This window comes from Oryx dammah, unplaced genomic scaffold (assembly GCF_014754425.2).
Source record: "Oryx dammah isolate SB20612 unplaced genomic scaffold, SCBI_Odam_1.1 HiC_scaffold_28, whole genome shotgun sequence".
NCBI classification, from domain to species: Eukaryota; Metazoa; Chordata; class Mammalia; order Artiodactyla; family Bovidae; genus Oryx; species Oryx dammah.
This window is the reverse complement of record NW_024070212.1, coordinates 12,046,534-12,061,915: the sequence shown is the minus strand read 5'-3', so window position 1 is coordinate 12,061,915 and position 15,382 is coordinate 12,046,534. Positions and strand designations below refer to the sequence as shown.

At 39.2% G+C, this 15,382-nt stretch overlaps 1 pseudogene; it reads right to left on the bottom strand.

The window, feature by feature from the left end:
* Positions 1 to 261: 261 nt before the first annotated feature.
* On the bottom strand, positions 262 to 689 carry LOC120855653 (annotated as a pseudogene).
* Between the last annotated feature and the right edge of the window lie 14,693 nt (positions 690 to 15,382).

The window sequence follows — 15,382 nt, the reverse complement described above, 5'->3', positions numbered from 1 at the left end:
CTGGAAAATTTAATGGAGACGTGGAAAGAATAAAATTGGGTCTAAACAGGGTAGGGGGAGGAACAAATATTAGGAGACAATTTAAAAAATAAAAACAACTATGGCACTCACCTTTATTCATATTAGGAAAAAGGTGAACTAAAATACACTGAAATCAGATTTGCAAAGATAACAATCTTTTGCTAAGGCTGTGGGAGGAAAGCGTATTCCCATAAATTGTAACAGCTCCATGGATGATATTCTGGTATTCATTTTATTTTGTCCTTTGAGGCATTTTATTTGCATGTATTACATCCCTAGAAAAAGAATCCAAGGATTTTCCCTCCTGTGTGTTTTTGTCTTGCTTCTTCATGGTCCATGATGCCAGCTAAGGTTGTCAGTACAATGAAACCAAACTGACAGGATGCAAGCAGGTTATTCTGCCATTTTTCTAGATCTTTGAGTTGCACATCATATCTGGGACTGATCACTCCACACTTATTTAGCCTGCCTGTGAGGTTCACAACAGTTTTCCCAGCCCTGTGATCATCAATGATTTCAAATTTGCCAATGTAACCATGCTTCATCATTACAGTTAGAAAGCTGATGATGACTTTGGAGCATGGTCTAATAAGAACCTGGTGTTTGCCTCTCTTTTTGGCATTGCTGATACTCATGAGAGCACTAGCCAGGACATTCATTTACACCATTCTGGTGACATGGAAAGATGGCAGAAAGAGCTAATATTCATTTTAAGATATATATTTACCCCAACAATTTCTCTTAGGAAAATTCATTTTACAGATAGACTTATAATTTATATCTGAAATAATAAACCAATTCCACAAATTTTTATTTATTATCTACTACATGTCCACAAGTACTGCTGTGGACACTGAAGATATATCAGCGATCAACATATGTTAAAACTAATACACCAATTCAGCACAGTTGTAGCATACAAAGTCAACATACAAAACTCAGTTGCATTTCTGTACTCTAAGAATAAACTATCTGAAAATGCAATTAGGAAAACAATCCAACTTAAAATAGCAACAAAAGAAATAAAACACATGGAATTAAACTTTTAAAAGGTGAAAAACTTGTCTACAGAAAGCTACAAAGTATTGGTGAAATAAATTAAGACATAAACAGATGGAAAGCTATCTCATCGTGTTCATGAACTGAAGGACAATAGAGTTAAAATGTCCTTACTACTCAAGGTGATCTACAGATTCAATGTAATCACTAGCAAAATTCCAATGGCAATTTTTCAGAAATAGAATTAGGGAAAAAACAATTCTGAATTTCATGTGGGAACACAAAAAAAACACAAATAGCCAAAGCAATTTTGAGAAAGAAAAATAAAACTGGAGGCATCACACATCCTAATTGAAAAATATATTATAAAGCTATAGTAAGTGTAACAGCATAGTACTTCTATGAAGACAGACATGTGGAACAGCATAGATAGTCCACACATATACAGTCAACTGATTTCAATGAGGATGCCAAGAATACACAATGGGGAAAGAAGAGTCCTTTCAATAAATGATGTTGGGAAAATTGAATATCTACATTAAAAAAAAAAGAAAGATAGAAAGAAAAAGAGAGAGATGAATTGGATGCTTATAAACTCAAAATGAGTTAAAATATTTAAACACCCAAACTGCAAAACCCCTAAATGAAAACACAGGGGAAAATCTTCATGATATTTGTCTTGATAATGATTTCATGGGTATGACACCAAAAGTACAAGCAACAAAATCAAAATAAAATAAATGGAACTACCTCAAACTGGAAAACTTCAGTACAGCAAAGAAAACAATCAACCAAATTTTAAAGCAACCTCTGAATGACAGAGAAAATTTGCAAACCATATATTTGATAACGGGTTATCTCCAAAACATATAAATATGTCCTATAATTTAGTAGTAAAAAACAAAACCTAATAATCCAATCAAAGTATGGGCTAAAGACTTGAATAGACATTTCTCCAAATATATGCAAAAGACAAACAAGTATATAAAAAGACAATCAATATCACTAATCATGAGGGAAATATAAATCAAAAATACAATGAAATATCACCTCACACCTATAAGAATGACTATCATTGAAAAGAACACAAATAACAAATGTTAGCAAGGGTACGAAGAAAAGAGAGCCCTCAAACACTGTTGGTGAGAATGCAAAGTGGTGCAACCACTGTGGAAAACAGTATGGAGTTTCCTCAAAAAACTAAAAATAGAATTATCATCAGTTCAGTTCAGTTCAGTTGCTCAGTCATATCCAACTCTTTGCCACTCCATGAATTGCAGCACGCCAGGCCTCCCTGTCCATCAGCACCTCCCGGAGTTCACTCAGACTCACATCCATTGAGTCAGTGATGCCATCCAGCCATCTCATCCTCTGTCGTCCCCTTCTCCTCCTGCCCCCAATCCTTCCCAGCATCAGAGTCTTTTCCAATGAGTCAACTCTTCGCATGAGGTGGCCAAAGTACTGGAGTTTCAGCTTTAGCATCATTCCTTCCAAAGAACACCCAGGGTTGATCTCCTTCAGAATGGACTGGTTGGATTTCCTTGCGGTCCAAGGGACTCTCAAGAGTCTTCTCCAACACCACAGTTCAAAAGCATCAATTCTTCGGCGCTCAGCTTTCTTCACAGTCCAACTCTCACATCCATACATGACCACTGGAAAAACCATAGCCTTGACTGGACAGATCTTTGTTGGCAAAGTAATGTCTCTGCTTTTCAATATGCTTTCCATGTTGGTCATAACTTTTCTTCCAAGGAGTAAGCGTCTTTTAACTTCATGGCTGCAATCACCATCTGCAGTGATTTTGGAGCCCCCAAAAAATAGTCTGACACTTTTCCCACTATTTCCCCACCTATTTCCCATGAAGTGATGGGACCAGATGTCATGATCTTCGTTTTCTGAATGTTGAGCTTTAAGCCAACTTTTTCACTCTCCTCTTTCACTTTCATCAAGAGGGTTTTTAGTTCCTCTTCACTTTCTGCCATAAGGGTGGTGTCATCTGCATATCTGAGGTTATTGAGATTTCTCCCAGCAATCCTGATTCCAGCTTGTGCTTCTCCCAGCTCAGCGTTTCTCATGATGTACTCTGCATAGAAGTTAAATAAGCAGGGTGACAGTATACAGCCTTGACGTACTCCTTTTCCTATTTGGAACCAGTCTGTTGTTCCATGTCCAGTTCTAAATGTTGCTTCCTGACCTGCATACAGGTTTCTCAAGAGGCAGGTCAGGTAGTCTGGTATTCCCATCTCTTTCAGAATTTTCCACAGTTTATTGTGATCCACACAGTCAAAGGCTTTGACATAGTCAATAAAGCAGAAATAGATGTTTTTCTGGAACTCTCTTGCTTTCTCAATGATCCAGCGGATGTTGGCAATTTGATCTCTGGTTCCTCTGCCTTTTCTAAATCCAGCTTGAACATCTGGAAGTTCACAGTTCACATATTGCTAAAGCCTGGCTTGGAGAATTTTGAGCATTACTTTACCAGCATGTGAGATGAGTGCAATTGTGTGGCAGTTTGAGCATTCTTCGGCATTGCCTTTCTTTGGGATTGGAATGAAAACTGACCTTTTCCAGTCCTGTGGCCACTGCTGAGTTTTTCAAATTTTCTGGCATATTGAGTGCAGCACTTTCACAGCATCATCTTTCAGGATTTGAAACAGCTCAACTGGAATTCCATCACCTCCACTAGCTTTGTTCATAGAGATGCTTTCTAAGGCCCACTTGACTTCACATTCCAGGATGTTTGGCTCTAGGTGAGTGACCATACCATCGTGATTGTCTTGGTCATGAAGATCTTTTTTGTATAGTTCTTCTGTGTATTCTAGCCACATTTTCTTAATATCTTCTGCTTCTGTTATGTCCATACCATTTCTGTCCTTTATCGAGCCCATCTTTGCATGAAATGTTCCCTTGGTATCTCTAATTTTCTTGAATAGATTCTCTCAGAATTATCATATGATTCAGCAATTCCACTCCTGGGTATATACACCCCCCCAAAAAAAAAATCAAAAACACTAATTCAAAAAAATACACACACCTCAATATTCATAGCAGCATTATTTACAATTACCAAGACATGGAAACAACTGTGTCCATCAACAAATGAATGTGTGAAAAAAGATGTGATATCTCTATACAATGGAACATTAGTCATGCAAAGGAACAAAATGTGGCCATTTGCAGCAACATGAAGGGATTTGGAGGGTACTGTGCTAAGTGAAACTAGTCAGACAGAGAAAGACAAATACTGTATAATATCACTTATATGTGGAATCTGAAAGTACAACAAACTGGTGAATATAACATAAAAAGAAGCAGACTCAATTACAGAGAACAAATTATTGATTACCAGAGGGAACAGGGGAGGGCAGAGGAACAATATAGAAGTAGGGGATTAAAAGGTACAAACCCTTAGGTATAAAATAAGCTACAAGAATATATTGTACAACATGGGGAATATAGTTATTTCCTAATAACTATAAATGGAGTATAACCTTTAAAAATTGTGAAGTACTGTATTGTACACCTGTAACTTATATGGTACAGCAACTATACTTCAGTGAAAGAAGAAAAACAAACTATTTCCCAAAGGCCAAAATATCTTGATCAAGATCACATGGCTTTTAAGTAAGTGACTGAGTTGGAATTGTAACAAAGTTTACTTGCCTCCAGAGCACACCTTCTTGGCCTCTGCACTGTGATTCCCTTTTGTAAGACAATTCCAGGAAAGTCCAGAAAAGCAGGTTTAAGTACCCTGGGCAGACAGCATATCAAGGCCATAAGGACAGCCAGGGCCAGTCTTCTACCAGCAGGACATGGACAGCCAGGAAGGATGCACGCAGGAGAGTCAAGTTTACTGGGTTTCCTCCCTGTGCACTCTACTCTTTGGGCTGCCAGCAGCCATTCTCCTCTCTCTTGGATTTCTCACTTCAGGTACCTGGGGAGTGAGAGGCCATTAAGACAGTATACTAATGCATATATATGGAATTTAGAGAGATGGTAATGATAACCCTGTATGCGAGACAGCAAAAGAGACAGAGATGTATAGAACAGTCTTTTAGACTCTGTGGGAGAGGGAGAAGGTGGGATGGTTTGGGAGAATGGCACTGAAACATGTAAAATATCATATATGAAACGAATCGCCAGTCCAGGTTCAATGCAGGATACAGGATGCTCAGGGCTGGTGCACTGGGATGACCCAGAAGGATGGGATGGGGAGGGAGGTGGGAGGGGGGTTCAGGATGAGGAACACGTGTATACCGTGGCAGATTCATGTTGATGTATGACAAAACCAATACAATATTGTAAAGTAATTAGCCTCCAATTAAAATAAATAAATTTATATTTTTTTAAAAAAAGACTTCTTTGTCATGTCCTGAGGGAGAACACAGCCCAGGTTTCCTCCCTGTCCATTAGCATGCACAAGGGTCCTCAGCCTGACAGAGGCAACACTGATATTTTAAGAAAGCCTTAGGATCTTTTTCCCGTCTGTTTTTAGAATGTTTTTGCAATTTTGAGACTTGGTGACAAGAAAATAATTAATAATAATCATCTAACCATAAATAATGGAATCTATTAAGAGACCATATTTAAAAACACCTGCAATTATAGGTCTTCTGAAACAACTTACTTTGTCTTCAGATTTTTCTCATGGTGAGTTGAAAATAAATGCTTTCAGGAAGTGTCCATATGTAAGTCTTGTTATCCCCTCAGGAATACCACAAAATAGTTTTTTTTTAATACCTGAAGACTGTGCTAACGTTCCCTGAATCCCAAGTCCTGGATCTTCCTTATTCTGAGCTCCTCTTCATCCTGGTCACTATGGGGAAGGGAGGCAGGTAAACAAATGAGAGCACCAGAAGGAATCCACCATGTTATTATGTTTACAGGTGTTTACAGATGAACATGGGCTTCCCTGATAGCTCAGCTGGTAAACAGTCTGCCTACAATGCAGGAGACTCCAGTTCAATTCCTGGATCAGGAAGAAGGGAGAAGGGATAGACTACTCACTCCAGTATTCTTGGGTTTCCTTGGTGGCTCAAATGGTAAAGAATCTGCCTGCAATGCAGGAGACGTGGATTCGAACCTAGGTTGAGAAGATACCCTGGAGGAAGGCATGGCAACCCACTCCAGTATTCTTGCCTGGAGAATCCCATGGACAGAGGAGCCTGGGGTCATAAAGGATAGGACACAACTGAGCGACTAAGCCTAGCACAGCAGCACAGATGTACACAGCCAATCCCACCAGGATCCTAATTTGTAGATCAATTACTATAGAAAGGCAGCCTGAGAGAGCCCCAGTCATTCTGACAATCATCTCAGAATGTCAGTCTTCACCTTCTCTCATCCAGGAAGCACACCCCAGTGACTTATCTTGTGGCTTCAGTACCTCCCAGCTCTAAAGGCAATCCTGTATAACATAGGTGCACATTGAAAATCCTTGTCTCAGCAAAAAGTGACTGGAATGAGTCTTCCTGACCAAATGATCTACAGGCATACCTCAGAGATACTGTTGGTTTGGCTCCAGACACTGCTATAAACAGACATTGCGATAAAGCAAGTCACAGGAGTTTTTAGCTTTCTAGTGTATATAAGGAGAAGGCGATGGCACCCCACTCCAGTACTCTTGCCTGGAAAATCCCAGTGGGAGCCTGGTAGGCTGCAGTCCATGGGGTCGCTAACAGTCAGACACGACTGAGCGACTTCACTTTCACTTTTCACTTTCGTGCATTAGAGAAGGAAATGGCAACCCACTCCAGTGTTCTTGCCTGGAGAATCCCAGGGACAGGGGAGCCTGGTGGGCTGCTGTCTATGGGGTCACACAGAGTCGGATACGACTGAAGCGACTTAGCAGCAGCAGCAGCAGTGTATATAAGAGTTATATTTATACTACAATTTAATCTATTAAGTGTACAGTAGCAGTATGTTTTCGATAGCATTTTACTCACAATAGAACTTCATTCAAAATTGTAGATACTATTACTGCTTTATCAGTTAAGTTTGTGTAATATTCTAAATCCTGTGTTGTCATTCCAACAATCTTCACAGAATCTTTACCAGGAGTAGATATCATCTCAAGATACCACTTTCTTTGTTCACCAATAGGCAGCCATCTCAACTTTTATCATGAGATTGTGGCAGTTCAGTCATATCCTCAGGCTCCACTTTCAATTCTAGTTCTCTTGCTCTTTCTATCATATCTACAGTTATTTCCTCTGCAGAAGTCTTGCATTCCTCTAAGTCATCCATGAAAGTTGGAATCAGCTTCTTCCAAATTCCTACTAGTGTTGATATTGTGAACTCCTCCTTTGAATCATGAATGTTTCTATAGTATCTAGAATGATGAATTCTTTCCAGAATGTTTTCAATTTACTTTGCCAAGATCCATAAAAGGAATAACTATCTATGGTAGTTATAGCGTTCAAAAATATATTTCTATAAGAATAAGACTTGAAAGTAAAAATTACTTCTAAATCCATGGGATGCAGAATGGATGTTGTATTAGCAGGCATGAAAACAATGTTAATCTTAGTGTACATTTCCATGAGAGCTCTTGATTGACCAGGTGTATTGCCAATATGCAATAATGTTTGGAAATGACTCTTTTTTTCCTGAACAATAAGTCTCAACAGTGGACTTAAAATAGTCAGTAAACCATGTTGTAAACAGATATGCTATCATTCAGGTTTTGTTGTTTTATTTACAGAACATAGGAAGAATAGATTCATCACAATTCTTAAAGGGCCTAGGATTTTGGAATGGTAAATGCACATTGGTTTCAACTTAAAATCATCTGTTACATTAGCCTCTAACAAAAGAGTCAGCCTGTTCTTTGACATTCTGAAGCCAGCCATTGACTTCTCCTCTCTAGTTATGAAATTCCTTGATGGCATCTTCTTTTAATATAAGGCTGTTTCATCTACATCAAAAATCTGTTGTTTGACTAAAAATACAGTTACCAAATGATCCACTAACTGTGCTTAAAAAGGAGGGAGAAGGGGCTTCCCTGGTGGCTCAGTGGTAAGGAATCTCCTGCCTGCCAAGCAGGAGATTTGGGTTCGATCCCTGAGTCAGGAAGATCCCCTGGAGAAGGAAGTGGCAACTCTCCCCAGTGTTCTTACCTGGGAAATCCCATGAACAGAGAAGCCTGCTGGGCTACAGTCCAGGGAGTCACAGAGCTGGACGCAAGACTCAAGACTATATGATCCAGCAGTCCCACTCAGGGCATGTATCTGGATAAAACTAATTTGAAAAGAAATCTGCACCCCAAAGTTCATAGCAGCACTGTTTACAATAGCTAAAACATGGAAGCAACCTAAACATCCATCAGCAGATGAAAAGATAAAGAAGATACAGTATATATGTCTTTTCTCTCTCTATCTCTATCTCTTTGTCTCTGTCTCTGTCTCTCTGTCTCTCTCTGTCTCTGTCTCTCTCTCTCTCTCTCTCTCTCTATATATATATATATATATATATATATATAATGGAATATTTCTCAACCAAAAAAATAATGAAATAATGCTTTTTGCAGCAACATGGATGGATCTAGAGATTAGCATACTAAGTGAAGTAATTCGGACAGAAAAAGACAAATATATGATTGATATCATATATTATGATGTTTGGAACCTACAAATAAACTTATTTACAAAACAAATATAGGCTCACAGAAAACAAACTATGGTTACCAAAGGGAATAGTGGGGCAGAGGAAGGGATAAATTAGGATTTGGGGATTAACAGATACACACTGCTGTACATAAAACAGATAAACAACAAAAACCTATATCCCTGCAACACTGTAAATCAACTAAACTTCCATTTTTCTTAATATGGTAATTTTTTACATTAAAAAAAAATCTGTTGTTTGATGTAGCTACCTTCATTAATTATTTTAGCTAGATCTTCTGGATAACTTGCTGCAGTTGCTACAATAACACTTGCTACTTTACTGTATACTTTATGTTACTGAGATGGTTTCTTTCCTTAAACCTAATGAACCAACTTCTGCCAGCTTTCAGGCAGTGTCTGCAGCTTTCTCACCTCTCTCAGCCTTATAGAATTGAATACAGTTAGGGCCTTGCTCTGGATTAGGCTTTGGCTTAAGGGAAAATTGTAGCTGGTTCAATGTTCTGCCAGACCACTGAAACTCTCTCTATATCAGCAATAATATGGAGAATATGTTTCACTTTCTTATCATTTGTGTGTTCATTGGAGTAACACTTTTTTCTTTAAGAAGCTTTCTTCTGCATTCACAACCCTGCTAATTTCTGCACAAAAGGCCTAGATTTCAGCCTTTCTTCATTTTAGACATGCTTTCCTTGGCTTTAGACATGCTTTCCTTGGCTTTAGACATACCTTCCTCATTTCTGAGAGCTATAAGACTGAAGATTAAGATTAAACTGAGAGATATAAGACTCTTCCTTTCACTTGAACAATTGACAGCATTGTAAAGTTATTAATTGACCTAATTTCAATGTTGTGTGTCTCAAGGAATAGGGAAGCCCCCAAAGAGGAAAAGAGATGGGGGGAACACTGATAGGTGGAGCAGTCAGAACACACACAACATTCACTGAATGTTACCATCTTATACGGGAACCCTAAAACAACTTCAATAGTAACATCAAAAATCACTGATCACAGATCATAATAAATAGACTAACAGTTGAAAATCTTGAAATATTATGAGAATTACCAAAATGTGACACAAAGACATGAAGTGAGCAAATGCTGTTGGAAAAATGGCATGGATAGTCTTGCTCCACTCAGGGTTTCCACAGACCTGCAATTTGTAATAAGTGCTGCATCTACAAAGTGCAGTAAAGGGAAGCACTAGGAAATTAGGTATCCCTGTATTCCATAACTATGCCTATGATTCTCCTGAATGATCTGCTATCCTCTTAGCTCTTTAGATCTCCCTTTGACTGTGCAAAGCACAGATTGACAGAGCATGTATTTTCTGCTAGTTACCCCTCTTGGAAATCCTACAGCCACTGTCCTTCAGGCCATACAAGGCCATGTGAACAAGGAGTAGAGTCAAAAGATGGAATTTTTGGTGAGTCTAAAGGCTCAGTGATGGGTTTGGGCAGCCAATACAATCATCCGTTCACTCATTCAACTACTGATACAATAACCAGTTGCACACCAAACGCTGAGAATGTAATGGTGAGCAATCCAGATGGTTCTCTCCTTTCATAAAGTCCACAGCTTAGTAACAGTCCATAGACATTCTGGTGACAGGAAGAGTGCTATGGAGACTGTGAGGCTCCCATCCCCTTTAGGTTACTGGCAGAAGAGCAATAAACTAATGTAAGTAAAAAATTAATAGGGAAAAATAACATCATCTCATCCCAAGTGTGGGCCAGGGTGAGCCCCTGTAGACTGGAACTTTGGGATCTACTCAATCAGGCTGAGGCAAGGGCAGGAAGGTCCACTTTGATGCCAAACAAACATTAACTGAAGCTCATCCCTCATTGGAGTACCTCCAAAGAGTACCTTGCAGCCTCTGATATGTGTCAGATATCAATGTTCTCCCGACAACTGTCTATCTGCCCAGCTTTGGCTTCCCCACCCCCTGAATCTCATCCCATCTCCCCCATCTGGATAAGCCTCTTACTGATAACCTCACCTCAGTTCCCTAAACTCCCCATCTTCTGAAACTTCCCCCTTTTCTCTCTTCCAGTCTTATGCTGTGAGCCTTGTCACTCCTCAGAACTGCTTCTCCTCTAAAATATTAAATGCCACCACCCAAACATCTGACACAGTTTCCAGTTTCTGAAACTCCTTCCTCTCCTCCAACTCTTTCTCACTGAGGTCCTTTATCCCATGACTTGTTTCTTTTTCCATTTTTTATCAGTCCATTTTCTGATCTTCTAAGCCTGAACCCATAGTAGGCAACTTGAGTTGCTCTCTCAACTTGATTCCAACTTATTGGGTATTTAATTATGTGGCATCCTGCCTTTTAACATCCTCAAGAAGACAATAAAGTAAACATCTGCATCTGTACTTTACTTTTTTTATATATACACACTGCTATGTTTATTGTTTATTTTTTATTTTCTTATTTTTGGCTGTGCTGGGTCTTTGCTGCTGCATGCAGTCTTTCTCTAGTTGCAGCAAGCAGGGGGCTACTCTCTAGTTACAGCTCATGGGCTTCTCATTGTGCTGGCTTCTCTTATTGCAGAGCACAGGTTCTAGGTATGTGGACTTCAGTAGTTCCGGCATAGCGGCTCATTAGTTGTGCCTCACAGGCCCTCGAGTGTGCAGGCCTGAGTAGTTGTGGCACATGGATTTAGCTGCTCCAAGGCAGGTAGAATCTTCCTGGGCCAGGAACTGAACCCATATCACCGCATTGGCAGGTGAATTCTTATCCACTGTGCCACCAGGAAAGTCCTAGACTCTTTTTCTCTTGATTCAAACCCTGATGGAGCTCAAACCTGGCACTCACTCATCATTCCTACCCTTAAATTGGAGGCAAGTGTTTCATATATACTCAGTTCAGTTCAGTTCAGTTGCTCAGTTGTGTCTGACTCTTTGCAACCCCATGGACAGCAGCATGCCAGGCTTCCCTGTCCATCACCAACTCCTGGAGCTTGCTCAAACTCACATCCATCGAGTCAGTGATGCCATCCAACCATCTCATATATACTCACATCTCAAGATATCAGTCCTAAAGCAAGGATATAATTGACATTTCCTACATACACTTGGTTATAACTCTAAAACTTTCACAAATGTAATCCTCACTCTATTACTAGAGCTTACGTGAATCTCACTGAATAACTGAAACTCCATTCTTACATCTGCAGCAATCCTTAAATTGTCAGCAACATAAAAGTGAGTTTAATACTAGACTCACTTAATTCAAAATCATGTGGAAAACTTTCTAATGATCCTAGTTATTAATATCTTTTAGAATATATTTTGATGCCAATCCAAATGCTAATCTTCAATTCAGTTCAGTTCAGTCACTCAGTCGTGTCCGACTCTTTGTGACCCCATTAACTGCAGCACACCAGGCCTCCCTGTCCATCACCAACTCTCAGAGTTCACTCAAACTCACGTCCATCAAGTCCGTGATGCCATCCAGCCATCTCATCCTCTGTCATCCCTTTTTCCTCCTCCTGCCCCCAATCCCTCCCTGCATCAGACTCTTTTCCAATGAGTCAACTCTTCACATGAGGTGGCTAAAGTACTGGAGTTTCAGCTTTAGCATCATTCCTTCCAAAGAACAACCAAGACTGATCTCCTTTAGAATGGACTGGTTGGATCTCCTTGCAGTCCAAGGGACTCTCAAGAGTCTTCTCCAACACCACAGTTCAAAAGCATCAATTCTTCGGTGCTCAGCTTTCTTCACAGTCCAACATGACATCCATACATGACCACTGGAAAACCATAGCCTTGACTAGACGGACCTTTGTTGGCAAAGTAATGTCTCTGCTTTTCAATATGCTATCTAGGTTGGTCATAACTTTCCTTCCAAGGAGTAAGCGTCTTTTAATTTCATGGCTGCAATCACCATCTGCAGTGATTTGGGAGCCCAGAAAAATTCTGACACTGTTTCCACTGTTTCCCTATCTATTTGCCAGGAAATGACAGGACCAGAGGCCATTATCTTCATTTTCTGAATGTTGAGCTTTAAGCCAACTTTTCCACTCTCCTCTTTCACTTTCATCAAGAGGCTTTTGAGTTCCTCTTCACTTTCTGCTATAAGGGTGGTGTCATCTGCATATCTGAGGTGATTGATATTTCTCCCAGCAATCTTGATTCCAGCTTGTGCTTCTTCCAGCCCAGCATTTCTCATGATGTACTCTGCATATAAGTCAAATAAACAGGGTGACAATACTTGAAACATACTGACACCACACCAAAGTGATTTCTAATCTGATCAATTAGATTGTAACTGGATGTATGGAATAAAACAAGAATAAGCCACAAACTAAAATGTACAGAAATGGTAGTTTTCTCATTTTTTTTATAATTTAATTTATATCCCTAATCTCCATTCTGCCTATTAACCAGCCAAATAAATAGTCTTAATTTTGCCAACTCAGATTAATTTCAGATGTATCAGAATTTTCTCACTCTATCCAATATTTCCCCTTTCCACCTATCTCTGAGAGTAATTTCAGGATCAGTTGTGTGGGGGACACACTGCAGAAAGGCGTATGTTGGATATCTGGTCCTCAGAAGTTCCTTTCTATCCGTGCAGACATCTGGTCATGCATCTGGCCTACAGGCAAGATCATCACTCTCCTTGTTGGCATCTCTTAAGGCTTCCATACTTCTCTAAGTCTGAGAGCAACATTCCATGTCCTTACTTCCTTGTCCTAAGCACAGCCCTGGCAGGAGACTTGGGGTTCTGCCTCAGGCTCTTTAGGAGAAGAAGTGCTCTCTATCTTGTTCATTCTTATTCTGTGTATAGAATAACATCTCAAATAAAATACATGTTCAATAAATGTTTGTTGACAGGGACTTTTATTTCTTGACGTCCACCCAGTCATCTTTAACTCACTTCCATGTTTTGGTAAAATAGAGAATTTCTATCATATTACTAATGCCTATATGTCTGGCCATGAATCAGCCATGAGTATTAGATTTCCCACAACTTATCTGGAGATTTATGGAATCTACCCCATAATTGTGTCCTCACTAAACTCCTAGAAGAAATGTTGGATACTACAAGTCAGGACACTAGTGAACCCCAATAAACAGGGTCTCTAAGATCTCTCAAAATCCATTTTGGCAATTTGGCACTTTCAAAAAATACAGAAATTTAACCCTCCAAAATATTAAACAATAATACAGACCTTTATAGATAGTCTCTTAAGGAGGTGGCAAGAGGGGGAGTGATAAGGCATGATGGATATTGTAACATACAGCACACAGTAAAACTTTCCAAAGTTCCCTTTTAGAGATGTCTCTCCACAAAGTGCATTAATCACAGCATCTGCCTATCCCCCAATTTTTTTATTTTTCCTAGATCTCCAGTTTCCTGATCTCTTTCCCAACTGCCTTTTCCAATCTCCTTACTTCTCTTGCCCCTCATCCTACCTTCTTGAGCTTTTTTCTATATCTTACCTTTGTGTGTCTTCAAGTCTCCTCTTTTCCTTAGAAAGACCCTAGTAACTATGGCTTTAGGTTCAAAAGCCATAGTTAGACATGTAAGATATGCTGATTATAATCCTGTGCTTTGCAAATATCAATTAAAATTGTATTCCTGCCAGTTAAAAATATGAAGAGAACTTGGAATGAAATTAGTTGAATCCAATCTAATGGCAAAGAGATCTGATGGGGGACCAGTGGCTGAGGGGTGAGCATAAGCTCAAATTAGACTTGATATTTTGTCGGGATAAATTCAAGGACAGTGAGCTACAAGACTATCCCATTTATAGGGCATAGATTTGAAATATTTATTGGCATGGAGTGTGCAAAACAAGGTTTGACTTATTCTTCATGGTTTTGAGAAAACTTAACCTAGAGGTCTGCAGCTCAAGACTCCACACCTCAAACAAAATCTTTGTTCCATATGCAATATCAGTTCATCTGCACCATAAAGCCAAGGTTATTGACAGGGTGTGCCAGAGACTGCAGGATGCTCACCAAACAGTCACTCTCTCCTTATTGAGTAACAACAGGAGGCAATAATGGGATCATGTGATCACCCAGATTCTGCAGCCACTCCCTTTATCCCTAGATAAAGGTAGTCATATGACTGCATTTTGGGCAATGGTATGCAGGCAGAAGTTGTTGGGTGGTGCTTCTGGGAAAACTCAGAGAGGATGAGGCTGACTCAGCAGGGAAGGCTTTCTGTTCCTCTTTCTGCCTACTTCAAATGGGAACATTGTTGCTACAACATTGAGACAACTGTTAGGGTGGAATCTATGTGCTAAGCATGACAGAAGAGAAAGCCAGAGGAACCCAAAACACTGAAAAAAAATTTAATGTCAAATTCAACAGGAGGAAGATAATATCATGAGTGAAGGGTAGAACTTGAAGTGGTAGGGACTCTGCATGATTCAATTAAATTTTGTGAATCTCTTTGAAAAGACTCAATTTTTGCTTTTAGATGAGAGAAAAACAAATTTCTAACATTTTTAAACCAACTCACTTAGGTTTCTGTGATGGCAATTAATCAAATTCTTAATATTTAGTCACTCCAAATTATATCAAAATGTTAAATTGTTTCTTTAAAGGGCTTTATTCCAGTAAAAAAAAAGAAGTAAGAATTGATGCGGTAAAGTTCAAAAATATATTATTAATATTTCTCTACTATGTTGAAAATGATCTTTAAATATTTTGTTTAAAATATTTATAATATGTAAAAAGATAATATGGATATTGAATGCCTAATAACTTAGCTATGA